Source organism: Pseudoliparis swirei, chromosome 4 (genome assembly GCF_029220125.1).
Source record: "Pseudoliparis swirei isolate HS2019 ecotype Mariana Trench chromosome 4, NWPU_hadal_v1, whole genome shotgun sequence".
Taxonomy (NCBI): domain Eukaryota; kingdom Metazoa; phylum Chordata; class Actinopteri; order Perciformes; family Liparidae; genus Pseudoliparis; species Pseudoliparis swirei.
Genome location: NC_079391.1, coordinates 9,792,308 through 9,811,256, shown reverse-complemented (window position 1 = coordinate 9,811,256; position 18,949 = coordinate 9,792,308). Strand labels below are relative to the sequence as shown.

The 18,949-nt window shown below is 40.0% G+C and overlaps 2 long non-coding RNA genes across 3 annotated transcripts; both read right to left on the bottom strand.

The window, feature by feature from the left end:
* Window positions 1-3,328: 3,328 nt before the first annotated feature.
* On the bottom strand, window positions 3,329-6,774 carry LOC130192865 (uncharacterized). Of its 2 annotated transcripts, XR_008831465.1 has the most exons (7): window positions 6,542-6,774; window positions 6,057-6,164; window positions 5,653-5,748; window positions 5,498-5,520; window positions 5,259-5,313; window positions 3,456-3,523; window positions 3,329-3,377 (listed from the first exon to the last, which is right to left on the bottom strand). It is a non-coding gene; the product is annotated as an uncharacterized LOC130192865 (long non-coding RNA). The 2 variants fall into 2 exon arrangements; XR_008831464.1 differs by lacking the exon at window positions 3,329-3,377 and having other exon boundaries at window positions 3,423-3,523; window positions 6,542-6,771.
* A 3,558-nt stretch (window positions 6,775-10,332) lies between these two features.
* Window positions 10,333-10,930, bottom strand: LOC130192788 (uncharacterized). The gene is made up of 3 exons (XR_008831441.1): window positions 10,790-10,930; window positions 10,551-10,640; window positions 10,333-10,438 (listed from the first exon to the last, which is right to left on the bottom strand). It is a non-coding gene; the product is annotated as an uncharacterized LOC130192788 (long non-coding RNA).
* Window positions 10,931-18,949: the final 8,019 nt, after the last annotated feature.

Genomic DNA, 18,949 nt, shown 5'->3' with positions numbered 1-18,949 from the left:
CTTAATTTAAAAATCAATATGCAAGTTATCTATTATGAATGTGTTGGTACAAAGAGGAGGAGAGACACACACACACACACACACAGAAACATTCACATTCGGAGGTAACACTAGGTTTTCCCACATGTGCCACTCCAGATGGCCTCACAAGAGACAACGGGTAATGCCACATCACACACACACACACACACACACACACACACACACACACTGTAATGACCCCAAACCCCGACACCCCCAAACCAGGTTTCCGCTGGGACTCAAAACAAAGTATAAAAAAACCAGATGTGGTGAAGTGCTTTAAAGAAGAGGGGGGGGGATGATATGACCTCCTTTAAAGGAAGAGGGGAACAGAACCATCTCTGTGATTATCAAAGCACCTGCACGACAGGCGCCGCCGATGTTTCATAGTCGTGCATCCCGCCTTGTGGGTTTTGTTGAAGACGCCGGGTTGATCGCCATGATGAGTCTCATAATTGTGTAACGCCAACATTCAGGTGAATAGACGCCGATGCCCTCCACCCTGTCCGGGTCACGGCCTGACGACGGCCATACTAATTATTAATCATCAAGACGCCTTAGAATGGACGGGTCATTTTGAAAGTAAAAGAAGTCTATTTGATAAAAAGCAAGGCACTTTTAAGAAATCCAGACCGCCCCACCGAACTCGGCTTTTGGCATCTCCGCCTTATTACCGCGGAATTATCTTCAGGATATGTTGTCCCCTCCGAGGATCAACTTCTCCTCCGGGAGTGTACCATTCGAGCTGAGAACAACAGAGCTAACATGAAATGACAGAGCTAATTTGTTTCATCTTCAGCCTCCCATTCTTACTCAGCAGTCCCTCTCCATCATTTCTTCTAATTTCTCACAAACCTTCCTTATGCCTCTCTCTCCATCTCGCCTCTCTCTCATGTGGACATGTGTGTGTGTGTGACCTTCTGTGAACCGTGGAGGCCAGCTTATGAAATTAGATGAAGCGTTGCTCCCAGCGACCTCATTGGCATGCATTAAAGCAGAGTACACCAACACACACGCACACACACACACACACAGACGCGCACATAAAGAATATCTTTAAATCGAGGATATAGGATCAGATTAGCTGGGTAAAAGCGCCTGCTTTTCTTCTTTGTGAGACATCATCTTTCAGAGAAGCCGTGATCTGTGTCCTCTTCCCCCGCCTAATGGATTTTTGATTTTTCCAGAGCTGTAACACAATTAGCTCGCCTTCCTTTTTTATTAATGACATTACTCTTTCTTTCCCTCGCTGTTGTTTATTCTCGCACTAAATTGGAGAGCAAAGAGGCCTCAAAAGTGTAATTTAGCGCTATTCAGAGGCAATTTGAATATGCTCGAGGTTCATCATTTTTTTAAACGATAAATTCATCAGTGTTTATATTGAATGAAAACAGATGAAAATGGAATAAAAGTGCAAGAATTAAGGCAAAAGTCCAATTTCATTGGCAGTCAAGACACTGAGTTTGACCATTCATAGTTATTTAAACCTAAGAGACTATGGCGCATAATCATTAGATAGTATTGATTGTTAACACTGTGTCTCACCAAATATGTTAAAAACTAATGGAGTCTTTTGAAAACCTGAAAATAATTCGGTCCTGAGGCTTGTTGACGACGCAGGTAAATATATATATTTTTAAAGGCTCAGCTTACATACAAGAAAGCAAATACGGGCAGAACGCGGAGAATCTTGCATGCAAATAATTTTGTATTTTTCTCTGCCTGCATTTTGCCGCATGCGAGCTGTAATTTGAGACGTGAAATTTTGACACTACTCAGAAAGCGTGCGAGAGCCCAGGTCGACCTACGAGGGGCCAGAACAGGACTTGGCCTCCATCGCGCTGGAGAAGGCATACATTATGGAAAGAAGCAAATTAATAATTGCATGGAACAAAAACCTTGGCGCACTTTGCATGGGGGTCAACCCAGTGTCCCTACAGACTCTTGACTCAGACTATACACTAGCTGGATGGCTGCTAGCATTCACCTGCATGCGCCTTTTTATATACACTGTAAGAAAAAAACCCGTAAAAAGAAGGTCAAATGAGTGGCAGCTACGGCTGCCAAACAAAAACCGTAAATTTAAGGTAAAATACCTTACTTCAAATAAAGGACGAAAACCATAAATTTACAGTAATTTTCATTAAAGATTTTGCAGTGAAATACTGTTTTTTTACAGATTTTTCCTGTAATATTACAATCAAACACCTTAATTAAAGTGATATTTCTATAGGTTCTGCAGTGAAATACTGTTATTTTACAGATTTTTCCTTTATTATTACAGTCAAATACCTTCAATAAAGTGATATTTCTAAAGCTTCTGCAGTGAAATACTGTAATTTTACAGATTTTGCCTATATTATTACAGTCAAATACCTTCAATAAAGTCATATTTCTAAAGCTTCTGCAGTGAAATACTGTAATTTTACAGATTTTGTATATTATTACAATCAAACACCTTCAATAAAGTGATATTTCTCAAGGTTCTGCAGTGAAATACTGTAATTTTACAGATTTTGTATGTATTATTACAATCAAACACCTTCAATAAAGTGATATTTCTCAAGGTTCTGCAGTGAAATACTGTTATTTTACAGATCTTTCCTATATTATTACAATCAAACACCTTCAATAAAGTGATATTTCTAAAGGTTCTGCAGTGAAATACTGTGATTTTACAGATTTTTCCTATATTATTACAATCAAACACCTTCAATAAAGTGATATTTCTAAAGGTTCTGCAGTGAAATACTGTGATTTTACAGATTTTTCCTATATTATTACAATCAAACACCTTCAATAAAGTGATATTACTAAAGGTTCTGCAGTGAAATACTGTGATTTTACAGATTTTCCTATATTATTACAATCAAACACCTTCAATAAAATGATATTTATAAAGGTTTTGCAGTGAAATACTGTGATTTTACAGATTTCTCCTGTACTATTACAAGTGTTCAATTATTATGAAATATAAGCTTTTGAGATTACTGTGAAAAATCTAAATACATTGAAACATCTACAAAACATTCAATGTTTCAATTAAAGTAGGAGTTAGAAACTGAATTACATATAAAGTACACACCAATATTGATTTTAAAACATTTTATTTAATGTACATTTTCAAAATCAACCAATTATTCACTATCAGTTGATAAGTGAAAGCAAAACATACCACAAAAGGTCCATAATTGTGGGCGGCTGTAGCTCAGTGGGGTAAGAGGGCGTCCTGCAACCCCAAGGTTGTCGGTTCGATCCCGCTCTCCCATTAGTTGCAAGTCGAAGTGTCCTTGAGCAAGGCACTGAACCCCAGTTGCTTCCTGGGCGCATCACTGCAGCCCACTGCTCCTTAATAACTAAGGATGGGTTAAATGCAGAGAACTAATTTCCCCTTAGGGATTAATAAAGTATATTTCTTCTTCATAAATATTTACCAGAAGTGACAGTGCAGATAAAGAACAATCTTCCAAATTTCCAGTAATCAGCCAGATCCTCGGTGCATCTGGGGGGAAAAAGGGAAGAAGGACAAACAAATTCACTGGAAAGTCCTGAGAAAGTTGGCTTTCATTTCTTCCCATTCCTTTAAACAAACTTAAACTAACTATTTTGAAATTGTCTGTACCAATTGACATTCTGTCAATCTGAACAGTCAGCTTTGAGAATGATAGTAATTAAATGACTACCTATTTAAAGCTGCACGCAGTGCATGTCTTAGCACTTCCATCAGAAACATGTGAATCACGAAAAGAAGAAAGACGTGGATTCACAACAATGGGCACGTTTCACAGATGTATCATAGCAAGGTAAACACACTTGTAGCTAAACAAAAAAGACGCTAATTGATACATCTAGATCAAACCAACCACCGATAATTATATTGTGACATGTCTGAGGGTCTTTTCCTCAATGCCCCTTTAGAAATAAAAAAAGGGTAGATGATGATAATGATGACGACATGTCTTTGAAAAGTATGCTAACTCTACGGTGGCCCTGAGAGATCAACACACTGCCACTTAAGAAAACACATGCAAAAAGACAAAACACAGGCAAGTTAAGATTAAACTTTAGCAATTTGACAACACATGTCCAGTATTTAGAAAACATGCCGCAAATACAGAAAACAGAAGTGTTTCCAAAGGACAATGGTGCTGAGCACGGTTTGAACATGTTTGTTGCTGCTAGTTTGAGACTCGTGAAGTTATTGAAGTGACGTCGGCTCCGTATACCATCTGTTTATGTTGGGAACTGACTTTTGCTGCTGCTTTACTCTGCACGTAAAGTGACCGCTGCACGCAACTCATAGGACTTTGCAGAGCGAAAAGCAGAATTCAATCTCATATGACCTCATCTTCAAAATTTAAAAAGTTACGTTAACTGTAGCTTGCATAATAACCATATAAGCAATAACTTTATGGTGGTGATAGTAGTACGAGGTATGTTCATTTCAGGTAAGGTAATAGTGGTCTGTTTGGGGATTTTTCAAGGAAAGAAGTCTCATGGGAATGCTTGGCTTACTGTAGACTATACGTCTGTATATTTTTTTGTCTAATAATGCCTACATGAATATGATGCAGGCTACAGGCTGTCTGTCCACACTGTTAAACCGGATAGTACAGTTTAAAATCTGTGAAATCTCCTCAGAAATAATCAGAATGACTGATATAATTCAGCTTTTCCGCTCTGCAAGGTCCTGCGAGGTGCATGCAGCTCACTTTCCGGTGAGTAGAGCAGTAGCATATTGTAGGTCCACAACGTAAACAGATGATACAATACCCGATTTCAATAACTTCATGAGTAACAAACCATAGCAACAGCAAGCCTGTCCAAGTTGTGTTCATCACGATTTAGTGTCCTCTTGAAACACTTTTTCTTAATTTGCAGCGCTTTTCTGTACCGTGTTGTGTCGTCTGAATTTGCAGTGCTTTTTCTAAATGCTGCACATGTGCTGTCAATTTGATGAAGTTGTTTTCTTAATTTGCTTGTGTTTTGTCGATTAGCATGTTTTATTAAGTTGCAGTGCCCTGACCTCTCAGGGCCACCGTACAACTCAAAGGAAGGCCGAAGGAAAAGCTCCTCAGTTTTTTTATGGCCAGTGGAAGAACTGTCTTAAAAAAGTGCTTTGCTCAGATCATTAAAGTACTTGAGAAATCATATCTAATATTAATCACAATGTAAGGTTTTGCAATAGTGGTTCAAATGGACTAATATCTTTTATATATGCTGCAGTGGATACTTACGAGTGATGGACTTTGGGTGTTTCCCCCCGTCAATGTTGTTCCAATCCTTATTGAGCTGAAACATATAAGAAAGTTTCGTGTAATTAGCTATTATCAGTGTTGAAAAGGGTAATGTGAAAATGAATCAGACAAAAACTGCCACCACATATTTCGTGCATGCAGAAAGTATTCAGACTTTTCACTTTTTCCCATTTTGTTATGTTGCAACCTTATGATAGAATCATTTGAATTAATTTTACCTCATCAATCTACACTCAATACCCTGCAATAAAAAGAGAAACTGAATTATCACATTGACATACGTATTCAGACCCTTTACTTGGTACTTAGTTAATGCACCTTTAGCACGGTTAAAGCCTCGTCTCTTCGATAAAACGCGACAAGCTTTACACACCTGGATTTGGGGATGTTCTGCCATTCTTTTCTGCAGATCCTCACACGCTCTGTCAGGTTGGATGGGGACCGTTGGTAAACAGACATTTTCAGATCACTAAAAACAAATCACAAACCTATAAGTGACCATGGAAGGTGAACTCAGTTTTAAGAATCATATCACCAGCATCACCAAGGTGCCTTTTTCCAACTCAGAAACATTTACAAAAATTAGAGGCTTTATTTCCCAGTCTGACTTAGAGTAACTCATGCATGCATTTGTTTTGAGCAGGCTTCTTAAATGAACACAACACATTTTACAGTATGTATGTGTGTATTGTTTCTGTTTAAATGCACATGTTTGCTGTTTTATATTGTTTTTGTAAGAACAAATCCTATCTCTCTATGTCTTGTCTGTTTGCTTACCTGTCCCTGAGTGGAATTATGTGCCCCACCATCCAGTGGTATCTTGTCACTCCTGGTTCTTCAGCCTTCTCATGATCTTGCAGGCCATGCACTGCTCAGGGTCCAGTGCTGTGTGCAGTACGGTTCGAAAAAGTGAAGAATACTGTCAATTATATCCATGTCACCCACCTAAACCACATTCAAGTATGTTTTTCTGGTTGTGAGACAGAATCATGCCAACAAGCTAACGTTACCTGAAGCTAGTTTACTTAACTAGCTAACCAAACTCTTTGTAACAGTCCGTTTATCCACCTATAGCATTATTTAATCCATTATGAACTGTATTGAACACACTAATTAACTGATTTTAATGTAATAACATTACTTTTAAACATGTAAAATGATTAATTTGTTTCCATATGTCTAAATGAAATATGTTTAAACTATGCTAAACAGAAAATTACATAAGGTTGTTTCAGAAAGTAACAGTGAAAATGTTTTCTTACCTGATATCTTCAATAATTTTGCAGGATATCAATTCACGTAACTTTGCTGGTCACCACATCCCGTATGATCCTTCCTCTGTGTCCCAGTCTTTCTTTCTCCGTTGACATCCCACAAGTTAAAATCGCAGGCATATGTAAAATACTTCAGGTAATAATGCAGGTAGGTCAACAGCAGACACTAGCAGACCTGCCGAGTAGCGCCTGCCCCGCTGCGGCTTCCCGCTCAAACAGACGTAATTTCAAATCCGAGGCGGACATTTCTCATTGGCCAGTTCTCTGAGTGACAGGCAGATTATCCAATCATGTTCAAAGCAACGTGGGGAGACAGCCAATAGCAATGGTTTTAGCGTGGTAACATAACAAATATAGAAAAAGATGACTTGTTTTGAAAGAAACTAAAGAAATGTCTGTATTTAGTTGTATTTATAGGCTGGTATATTCAATTAACTCTTTCCATTGCAGTGTATGAATACAAATGAAATACTATATGGTAAAGTTGTAATAATACCTATAGGTTAACACAAACACACATAGACACATGGTAGGCTATATATATATATATATTTCCACACTTAGTATGTTTTTAAGGCCGGCTGAGAGGGGCGACGGTTGGTCATTCAATTCCTTTGTAGTATACTTACTAGTCTACAGTCAACAGAACTCCAACACATTGATCCATATGAAGCGTTTCCTCTACATTGAGTCTACTCAGAAGTGGTAGATTATTATTTGTATTATTACTATTATTTCCCCGGTTAGCCTCAACACAAGAACACACAAGTAGAGGCCCAGTGTTTAGTGGTTCTTTAATTAAAGAAAATGAAGCACCCAAATATTTAAAAAGTTTTAGTGCCATTCCCTGCACAATAACCCAAATGAGGACTGATGACGGCAATTGAGATGGAACAATCAACAATAATCACTGCATATATTGCTTATCGCTGGATTGATATCATGGTGACATTCTATTTACATTCAGATGGCCCATAGTATGACCCTCTTGCATTTTAACAACTCCCTGACCTTTCCTTTAGAACCACCAAAATGCCAACTGTGCAAACATGACAATGTCATTTCCCCCTAACTGTGTTGCAGTGTTATGCGGCAGGTTGGTTTAGAGTTCAGCCTTTGCCCACAGCAACACTCATTTGCCAACATGGCCATTATCCCATACAAGTTGCAACATGTTTTCAAACTTTTAATCGCATGTAGCAAGTCAATCCATTGCGAAGCCATTTCCCCCTCTTCTTGTCTTTATTCTTCTGCATAGCTCAAATCCAGCAGATCCAAGGTGTTGGCCAAAGTAGTTCGGCCATTAGCCATCCTTTATATGGGACAATGTACATTTTAATTGTTCAACTGCTCACTGTAGACAGTGAATGTCTTTAAAGTATTTTAGTTGTCTATGGAAGCAAGGTAGATTCAACAGTAATTGTGCAGTTTGATAATGCACTACAGCATCATCTCCAGGCTAAATTGGCTGAGTATAACTTCGGGATCTCTGCCAATTTGCGTCAAAACGATGAAAAGGCTGATTTAACCCCGCAAATACCATACATTTTGGAGGCACATTCAAGACTACTTGAGCTCTGCGTCCAGGCTGAAAAGGTTGAATTAAAGGCAGCCAACAACGCTGTTTCTCGGATAAAGAAACTGCTGTCCTCAATTCCCCCGGCTAAATGCAGTCTTTGGCTGAATTACGCATGCCCAAGACAGCATGCACTGCAGCAGCACAAGGCCTACTTTCTTAGGGCTAAACTCCCCCTCTTTCACCGTTGTGTGGATGCCCAAGACTGCATGCACTATAGCAGCACTGGGCCTCAATCACATGGGCAAAGGTTACTGTCTTTTGCCGGCTAAAGGACGCCCAAAGTAGCAAGCAACTATGGCAGAATCGGGCCTCCGTCGTTAGGGCAAACCCAGTTAATTTAACCGGCCTGGAAGTGTCCATGTGGGCATAAATCTCTATAATACAGGCCAAACTCACCCTCTATTTTTTACTTGCACAACTTGGAATGTGGAAATCAAATGTTTTTCATAGCAGTCATTTTCAATATTTTGAACAGTAAAGGCCTATTCCAGTTCAATGTAACACAATTAATATCACAGATAGCAAACTGACTCCCTCCCGGATGCATCATAGGCTCCGGATCAGTGGCTAGATGTACAGCCGTATGCACCCATATTCATTCAATTTGGATCCTTCCATAAAGCAGCTCATTTGGCCCGGATCAATTACTTTACATACCGACATATATTTAATATGCATCAATGGGGAAAAAAGAAATGCAATCGGAAATAATATCAAAAACAGTTTATTAAAAGGACATCAAATTATTTCTTGTACATGTATGAATCATATTTATTTATAATTAGTTCGAGACAATATATACACACATACATATGGAGTAAAAACTATAGCTCACATTAGAACACAAGAGCTACAACTAATACAACCATAAATACCGACCACCTAACCCAAATACCACAATTCTCCCAGAGAATAGGTCGCAGTGGCCTCAAGTGAATGGTGGAACTTCCAACTGAGAACTGGTGTGTGTGTATATATATTATATATAAAAATATAAATATATATTTTTAATTCTGTTCAGTGTGGGGGATGTCGACAGTAGCACGCCTCCTGGAGCTACCCCGGTTTGCTGCCAGGTTGAACCACCTAATGGCATGCTTTAGAATCTGTTCATCAGTGGATGCATGTGTGGCATGATTCTTTCTGACGGCATCTGTAATCACACAAGCAGATACAAAATCTCATGAATCCTCAGTGCAACATAGAGCAGAAATGCAGTCTAAAATCTAGTAGCTGTCTGGCACTTAAGGTGTGCTATGCTATATTTAGAGCCAATATATCATATAACTATTATGTAAAGATATAGTCGAGTAACATTTACCCAAGTAGAGAATAAAGTTGCAATTCAAACATTTTATTTAGCACTGTTAAAAAAGGATCTGGGAAAGATGGTTATTCGTAAGTTTGAACACTACTCAAGACCTCTGGGTGAATCCAAATTGTTTTAATTAAATATGAGTTACTTACGCAGGAGCAAAGTCTTAGATGTCATTTGACAGAATAATTTTTTTCCATTCATTCGAGGATGTTCCACGTTTGGCATCATGTCGTCTGATCGTTGCCAGGGAGGAAATCGAAAAAGTACGATTAATATTTGATACTTTACAGAATGTTTGAAAAAACATTTCCATCAAACATGGTATTGTCTAGTGTTAATTACATACAATAGATTTTAATCAGCTTTGCGTGAGATTCTTAAAACAAAAAAACTCACCACTCATTAGAATGTTGACGGGATCTTTGAGCCGTTGCTCAAAAAGGTCCACTTCCTCCATTGTGGTACACGGAAACGGAACCGGGTCTCTCACCTCTGTAATTGTCTCCAGCATGCCTAGGATTTGAACTGGAACAGCTATATAAAAAAACCATTAGAAAAAGTTAAAAAATGTAACGATTAAGAGATTTTACATAAAATATGGAAATATCAAGTTTTATACAATTTAATTAATGCAATCATAATAATCATATTCACTTGGATTCAATGTGACAGTGTGTATTGCATGTCTTGTATCCAATTAACAATTGTTAACATTTAAAAAAATTAAATGATTAAAAGGTTCAATTTGAATCCCATAGCCGTTTGAGGTGTTGCTCACCACAGCAGGCAATGGTGTCTGAACCACACCACGCCTCGCCAGGTGGGCGTGTCCCCCTGGCGTGTTCGCTGTCCTGCTGGTTATGGAGTACATGGAATAGTTAGGAGGAGGCAATGATTGGAGGGACAACTGTCCCGCTAGTGGTTGGACCCCTGTTTTGTGGGGGGAATTTTCATTTCACTGTCTCCATCCGAGTCTCCATAGAAATGGCTAGAAAGAGATAGAAAAACTAATTGGACATACTATAAAAATGAATGACAGACGCTTTATTTTATTAAGGTAAAAGTGTTCTAAAGAATAAAATGTATACACATTTACTCACACCGGCATTGGCTTCCTCTTTTTAGGAATTGCCTCCTCTTCTGACTGGAGATCTGATGTGTCTCAAGACATATTTCCACCAAGTAATTATCTAAAAATTAAGTCACATAAACACAATGAAAAAGTACAGAATTATAAACAGAACAATGTGATTAAAATGTTGTTTCCCCCAACATATATAACAAAGTGATTTTTTATATCCGTTTAAAACGGCCAATTAATACAATATTAATATAATACCGCATGATCCAATTACTCTGACGTCATGTGTCTGCCAGTCTGGTCCAGGTTGTTCGGCGCTTCTGACAGCCTTGTCCACCCTTTCGTCCCTCGGATAATTCGGCCAAAACGGTAGCAGTAGTGCCACAAAGCTGGTATAGCTTTGTGGCACTACTGCTACCGTTTTGTTAGTCAAGAATTCTATGAAGTGGAACATCCTGAATTACAGAGGAAAGAAACAAACAGTGTCACTTGTCACAGAAATATAACCTTCTGTTCCAAGAACTTTGAAAAAAATAATATTTTGCAACTATTAAAGTTCTTAATAACCAGGAGTATGAAAATGTGTGTTTGACAACACGAGGTATACCGTAAAAAAAGAGATTAAACGGCAATAATAGGCGTGTTATACACATTGAAGAGAAGAAACTTTACTGAACAGTCAAAGTTGTATTCAGTTTCCCATCAATCACAGTGATGTAGTCAAAACATCTTGACGGACCCTCCGTCTAATGGTGGAGCTGGAGACAGGCCCATTCTTTCTGTTCATTTTATCTAAAACAAACCAAAATACAAACAATGTTTGAAATGCATCTATTCTTTCAGGAAATATACAATATCTATTTGTTCTCAATTGTATTAATTTGTAGTGCTTATATAGCATGTCAAGTCATTTTTATAAAAACACTGTTACGGATGCGTGGTGTGGAGGACCCAAACGCAGCAGGAGTTTCACGAAAAACTGAGTTTATTCTCAGTACAGGAACACGGACAACACCACACGGGAACGAAAAAAGACGATCTGACACCAGACAAACAGAAGGACACAGATTAAATACACAGGGGAACGAGACAGGTGGAAACAATCAGGGCGTGTCTGGAAACAATCAGGAAAGAAACAGACAAGCACAGGGAGGGAAGAGCAGGGAAACAGGAAACGAGACAGGGACTTCAACATAAAACAGGAAACACACAGATCCTAACAAACACTACGCTATTAAGATAGTATTTTAATGAATTAATACAAATCTGGTCATTATAAAGTTAAACAGGTTATACGGTTCCCTCTCAGATGTGTCTTTAAGTTGCTGTGAAAACATTTCCTTCCAAAGAATGTGTGCTTACCTGAATTGTAGAGATGGCGATCAACAGTGTTGTCACTTCTGTACAACTGTGAGGATGACATTGCAAATTCTAAGTTACGTGTTGAGAACTCAATACATGCAGAATTAAATTAAAACAGGTCTGTGCTGGCGCTCGCTATTAGCTCGCGAGCTAGCGCTCGTTATTAGCTCGCGGGCTAGCGGTTAGCTCGCTCAGCTTCCATCGCGCACCCTTGGGTTGGAGCTTAAGTAACCTAACCACTGACAATTCAGCGCTAGCTGCAGAAGATAGCTCCATGAGAACCACACATGGTAGTTAGCTGGACCAGCCCTGGCAGAGGGGACACGTGCAGTAGCAACATCAGCTTATACACCATCACCAACTGTGTGTGATTAAATACGATTTTCTCTTTTAAAACCGGGATGTTACGGTAATAACTTATTTACGTTGAAGTCTAACAATACCTCAAACTTCACAAAGCAATGTTAGCGGCAGCCAAAAGAGGAGGGAACTCTTAAGAAAACGAGCCATAATTCGACAGTAGCAACACAATTCAACACTTACCTAACTAGTACTTCTGGCGCGAAGAGCTGCAGGTTCTGAAAATACCAGTTTGAAAAGTCGAAGGGCAACAACGTGGAGCATCCACCGCAGTCACAACGCTGTCTGATGGTGCGCGGATCCGTGGCATGACCAAACCGAGTGCGACAGGAGGGCGGATAGGATCAACTGCTATCTGGGATGCTTCGCACTCCGCTCGTGGTGGTCATTGCCATTGTGACGGTCTTATTTCTAGTTGACACTAAATCCTATATGGCAAGTTTCTGCTGCACTGCTCTCTTGAGGTTGAAACTTTCAAGCATGTTACATGCATTTAGCTGGCGCTTTTATCCAAAAGCGACTTACAGTTAGAAGTTAGATGTCTCGCTCCGGGACACCGACACTGGACAAATACTCACGGTCGCCCTATAATGCTCCTATAAAGAACAAGTATCAAAACCTATTATTTCTTCTACTTTGTACTCTTAAAAATGCAATATGTTTAATGTAATGACAAAAGTTAGCTACATTTAGATTCAGATTTACAGAGTTTGAATGTAAAAGTACACATTAATATAAATATAATATGATCTGCCTTAAAATTACAAAGAAAATCGTTAAATTGTTAGTATGGACATAAACCTTCATATAAGGAGCTCCACCTTTAATTACAGGTAATAATTGTTGTTTTACATGAATTTGTATGTCATTTAAGAAAACGGTAAAAATACTGTATTAATAATACAGTCATTTTTCTTTACAAAAATGGGAAAAAAATGTTATTTTGTATTATGAGCATAAAACTTAAATTAACAGTTGGGTTGTTAATTTAAAGATAATGTCTGTAATTTCACAGAGTTTTGTATGTAATTTAAAAAGAAAGAAAAATACTGTAAATATTTAGAGTTATTTTCCGTAAAATTAGGATCTTTTTTTACAGTGTAGAATTTAACTCTGTTTTATACTTTGTCATGGTCTCACACAGAAGCGATTTTGTGAACAGAAAAGTGGGCCTAGCGCTACTAAACAGATCCATCCGTTGCATATACACGTCACGTCTTCTGTTTGTGACTTCTTCAAGTCTATCATCTAGTTCAATGGTTCTCAACCTTTTTTAAATATGTACCCCCTGTGAAATATTTTTTTCAGCCGAGTACCCCCTGACCAGTGCAAAGCATATTGGGTGGAAAAAAAGATGTAATACGCAGCATTTTTCATATAATATATAATATATAGAATTCAGTTTATTAACTTACACTTCTATTTTATTGAATATTTATTAAATAACTTTTATCCAAGGCTTTTTTAATGGATGCTAATTTTAAATATTTAAAACAAATCTCACTCACCCGCCAGAGAGCCTTCCCCCTTGAGAACCACTGATCTAGTTAAACCTGTCAGTGGTGTTAGTTAAACTTTTTCATACCTAGAAAACCACTAACTGTCAAGTGCCATGCCATGTCCTTTCTAAACTGAGATTATGAGCAGTACTGTCGTAGTACTCATGTCCTGTTGTATCCTCAGGTGAGCGTTCAACAACCAACACTATGTTGACTTCGGCCAGAATAAAGATATAAAATCCTCATTACTCTCCTTGAATCCAGTAAAAGCACTGACTGATCCAGTTCTGTTGGAAAGATGATAAGATGATCAGACCAGTGTTTAGATAAAAAATGGCATTTGGGGAAAGCACAAAAGCACATTTGGTGTTTTGAATTCATTGCATGTATTCCAAAAATAACAAGATTCACAAAATGTACTGAACATAATTTTGTATTCGTAAAAAGAAAATCTGCTATTTATCATAGTACATGTATTTTTTTCCTTTCATATGAGAGGTTATACTTTATAGAAAGTGTTTCCTCATCCTTTTATCTACCACACAACTATGTTTAAAGATTTAAAATCGGCCATGTTGGTAATGGCAAACACGAGTTCAGTCATAAAAGTAAAGCAGGGCTCTACTATTTACTTCCATTACTTGTTCAGACTCAGACAGACAAGCCTCACGTTGTCAATAAAATAAGAATAACTTGTTTTTAACCCTCTGAACCACAAAACCTGCCGGCGGGATTGAAAAGCGTGTTTTCTTCAAACAATCGCTAAACACTTGATTCTAGCCAGAAGTCATTATCAGATGTTCACTTTTACGAGATGTCACGAGAGCTCAGGCCAGCTCGGGCGAGGCAGTGCAATGCAACTGAAAAACAGGCAAAAATAGAAGTTTTGTGGTGCGCGTGAATCTTCTATGAATGTTATCTACTCCTGATGTGCAGGTGGCACCTTAGCCATGAATGGGTGTCATGTAGTGTTGAAGCGCTTTAAGTGGTCTGAAGACTAGAAGTACAGATCCATTTACCATTTACCACTGGTAGAACATGAAGACTACATTGTTTCAAAGAGCACAACGTTTTTAACCCTTGTGTTGCCTTCGGGTCAATTTGACCCGATTCAATGTTTCACCCTCCTGTCGCCTTCGGGTCAATTTGACCCGATTCAATGTTTAACCCTCCTGTTACCTTTATATTTACTAACATATTTTACCCTTGAGGTCAATATGACCCCAGCTATTAAAATCTCCAGAAAATTATTAGAATTAATATTGTTTTCCAAGTTTAAGTGTGAGGTACTTTATGTTTGTTTGTTGACTCCCGAAAGAACACCGACATTAAACATTGAATCAGGTCAAATTGACCCGAAGGCGACAGGAGGGTTAAATATTGAATCGGGTCAAAATGACCCGAAGGCAACACAAGGTTCTCACCTCCAGATGATTTGATTTCACTCAAAAACATACACATTTTCTTTCCACGGGTGCATGCCCATATACAGGGTCCTAGATCCACCCACCATCATGGCAACAAATAATGTGGAAGACTCCGAATGATGGTGTACGTGCACAAGCATGGGAAGAACACATGCCAGTTTAGTTCAGCCATTGATGAGGGTTCAAACTCTTTTCTTTTTGTTTAGTTTACTCTTCGATTTACTCTTTTTCTCGTCTGACTTTCTCTGCCTCATTCTGTTCTTTCCCTGATGGTCCTTTGGAGCTCCGTTTGCGCAGTTCTTGCACCACTTAAGTTGAAGATTGCATAACCTGGCCTTGGAGGGTGTGTGTGTGTGTGTGTGTGTGTGCATGTGGGCATGCATGCTCTTCCTCTCTTCCAAGTCTCTTACATTCTCCCCTTACCCAATTTTACACTGACCCCGGGGCTAGGTTGGGGTTCTATTTGCCCAGCTGCATGGCTTATTTACCTGGGGTAAAGGAAGGTCCCATCAGACCTTTCATAAAACACAGGATAAAATGTAATCTAAAAAGGAAAAGAGAACGGGGCGAGGGCAAATCCACAGGTCTGTCAGAGTGAGAGGAAACTGAAGGCACTGGACTGCTCCCAGGGCAGCGCTGTTAAACCTTTGGGGTAAGGCCAACGAAAGCAGCATATTAGGAATCTGAGAGGTGGTCCCACACACTTCATCTTCTCACCAACACCAGTATTCTCTCTGTGTCTCTCTCTCTCTCTCTTCCATAATATACACCCTATACACACATCTTTCCAATGCTTTTCTCTTCTATTGTCAGAATCCAGCAGGAAAATGTCCTGACTCATGGAAAGGACTTCCTTGCCCTTGGGCTTGTGGTGTGTTTGAGCAGAGGGGAGTTCTCAGGTTAAGACCCAGATGGCACCTGTGGCTATGTGGGATCCCATTGCTCTCTTGTTCCCCTCCAGAGGTTAGGGCTGGAGAGTCCCTTGCCAAGGCCCAGTCAGCACCACTGAACAGACATTCCTGGTTAGATTCTAGACCTCACTGATGGCAGAACGGAGGCCCTGGATATTGTGCATGTAGAATATATTCAACGTTGGCTGTTACATCACACTCAATCCTTTTTATACAGAGACAGCTTAATATTGAGGAGACACTAGACTGAAGTTGCACTTATTAAAATAAATAACTACATTTAAGATTCCTTAAAAACTCTCCCAAGACACCCACAATGCAGAATGAGTGTTGATAAATAAAGTTCCATTTAAATGGGATGCTCTCTGAATTTACACTCTTAACTTCAGTGTGTTGTCTTGGTTATGTATTTGATATTATTTCCTCGGAGTCTCTTTAATAATGTGCATGCATTTCTTTAAACCTTCTTTATGGTGGGGTATTAAAAACACATAGCTGTGTTCTAATCCAGCTGGGGTATTGCCCCAGACGCCAAGTGTCTTTATAGAGCAGTGACATTAGCTTGTTTATTGGTTGCAGAGGTGTAAAGATGGTATTGTTTTAATTGCTTGTACATGCTCATGGGATCCATGGAGATTACGGAGACTGCAGATGCCAGCATATTGGAAATGAGATAACAAAATGAATCTAAAGAAAGCCAAAATTTACATTAGCTATATTTGATTTGCTTTGCACTCACTTGACACAGTTGCTTACAGTGATTGTATATACTTAATGCATTCAAGAGAACCATGGTAGTCAGGCAAGTTAAGCCTATGACGTATCACACATAGCACACCGTGGTTAAAAGCAGCGTGATTGCATTGTTCGTCAATTTCGTGGTGGTCATGTTGACAGCAAGTCACATTGTCCTGATTCTTCAAGAAGCTTGATCACCGACGACGACGAGACAGCCTATAGGGAGGAGGTTGGATCACTGGTACAGTGGTGCCAGGAGAACAGCCTCGTCCTCAACGTCAAGAAGACCAAGGAGCTGATCGTGGACTACAGGAAGCGGAGAGGAGAGCACACCCCCATCTCCATAGACGGAGTTGCAGTAGAGAGGGTCAGCAGCTTCAAGTTCCTCGGCGTGCACATCTCCGAGGACCTCACATGGACCACGCACACCACTCACGTGGTGAAAAGGGCCCAACAACGCCTGTATTTCCTTAGGCGACTGAGGAAATTCAACATGGCCCCCCGCATCCTCAGAACATTCTACACCAGTACCATCGAGAGTGTTCTGACAGGTTGCATCACCGTCTGGTACGGGAACTGCACCGCCCTGGAGCGTAGGGCACTACAGAGGGTGGTGCGGTCGGCACAGTACATCGTTGGAGGTGAGCTTCCGTCCATCCTGGACATATACACCAAGCGGTGCGTGGCCAGGGCCAAACGGATGATGAAAGACAATAACCACGCCGCCACAAACTGTTCACCCTTCTACCGTCAGGCAGGCGATACCGCAGTATCAAGTGCCGACAAACAGACTGAGGGACAGCTTCTTCAGTCAGGCCATCAGGCTGCTGAACAAGGACTGAGACCCTCATTAACACTACACACCAGAACATATTCTGTGAATATCTATGGCCATGGTGTATATTTTATTACATTGTTTATATATATATATATTGTATATATATATTGTATGTATATACATATATATATATATATAGTCTCAAAAAAAGTATATTTTATTACATTGTTTTATATATATATATTGCCATGATGTATATTCTATTACATTGTTTTATATATATATTGTTAATACTTTCTTCTTTTTTGTGTGTGGATATTGTATAGTTTATTCTCATTCTTATTCTTTTTTTAGTCTGCTACTGCTGTCGGGTGTTTTGCACATAAGAATTTCACGAACCGATTATACTTGTATAAAAGGGGATGTGACAATAAAAACTTGAAACTTGAAACTTGAGAAGCGGAGCAGCAGGAAAGCAGCTCTAACATCGCCAACATAGAAGCAACCACATTGATTCAAGTTCTCTTCCAAGTGGCCTCGGTTTAACCGGTTGAAATGGAAGTGGAAGGTTTCCTACCAGCAACACGCTTGTCATACCTGTGTATAGAAACACCCCCCCCCCCCCCCCCCCACATGCTAAACCTTTGACCAAAGCACACTGGTGTGACATTAGCCAAGAAAGCAGTCGGGAGGGGGAGATGGAGTCGGCGGCTTTAACAAGTTCCTGAGAGCTTTGGGCCTCGTCTCGCGTGGCAGTTGGGTAACCATGTTGCTACGGGCATGATTAGTGCTTTGAATGTGACTCAGTCCCTGTTCCCTTTCTCATCAAACTGCTTCCCCTGGTCCCCATCCATCCCTCTACCTCTGCCGGTCCTGCGTTTCCCCTTGCTCCCCACAAATCTTCTCAGGCAGCTGGCACTGGGGCTGTAAGCCCTCTCCGTGCTCTTGAAGGATGTCTCCCTACTTGGTTAATAAGGGACCTACCTCACCCGTTCACCATTTAATGAAGTGCCTAACAAGTGGCTCCATAGACTTATGTTCACTGTCCTCTCGTCGCCGCCCCCTTCTCTCTCTCTCTCTCTCTCTCTCTCTCTCTCATGGCCTGCCCCCCTCCATCCTCAGAGGGAGTGTCTCAGTGTGGAAGAGGATGCACTGTTCAGGCAGGAAGTAGTAAGGGTGTAGGAAAGGAACTTTCCCTCGTGGAACAAGCAGACATGATGGCGGTGCCACCGTGACGGCCGCGTGGTGCCGTGGTTGCTGGGGCGGAACACGGTGGGCAGAGGTCCCACACGCCAGGCCCCCTCAGCTGCCTCCAGAGCAAACGAGCTGCCAGGCCAGACTAA